This window comes from Seriola lalandi, unplaced genomic scaffold, assembly GCF_002814215.2.
Source record: "Seriola lalandi dorsalis isolate HSWRI2012SDOR001 ecotype SW California unplaced genomic scaffold, Sedor1 jcf7180001971543, whole genome shotgun sequence".
NCBI classification, from domain to species: domain Eukaryota; kingdom Metazoa; phylum Chordata; class Actinopteri; order Carangiformes; family Carangidae; genus Seriola; species Seriola lalandi.
The window spans coordinates 1-466 of record NW_019442211.1 but is presented as its reverse complement, the minus strand read 5'-3'; the positions used below and the strand labels follow the sequence as shown (position 1 = coordinate 466).

At 45.1% G+C, this 466-nt stretch overlaps 1 non-coding gene across 1 annotated transcript; it reads right to left on the bottom strand.

The window, feature by feature from the left end:
- Positions 1 to 300: 300 nt before the first annotated feature.
- Positions 301 to 382, bottom strand: trnal-aag (transfer RNA leucine (anticodon AAG)). Its single transcript has one exon. It is a non-coding gene; the product is annotated as a tRNA-Leu (tRNA).
- Between the last annotated feature and the right edge of the window lie 84 nt (positions 383 to 466).

Below are 466 nucleotides of genomic sequence, written 5' to 3'. Positions count from 1 at the left end.
CACTGGAACTCTACACACCATCAGCTTTCAACACGTGAAGGTCAGTAAACCATCCTGCAAGTAACAAACATTAATTGATGCTTAAGCATGTGCTCAGAAGACTTAGAGCACCACGTATTGTGATGTGCAAATGCACCCAACGGGTCTATCTATAGGCTTGAGGAACGTCATTTATTTGCATTTCCTACTTTTTCAGTTTTCAACACATTACAGTCAGTAATCGTTACAATGTAGGATCTGTTACTGCTAAAGGGAGTATTTTAAGCTCTTGCAACATTACTATGGGTAAAGATAGCCAATTGGCAGTGGTGGGATTTGAACCCACGCCTCCTGAGAGACTGGAGCCTTAATCCAGCGCCTTAGACCGCTCGGCCACACTACCATATCCTGGAGTGGGAAGTGCGTTTACTACGCGCTGGAGGGTAGCAACGGGTGGATAGCACCAAAAGGAATTCCTCCAATGTGA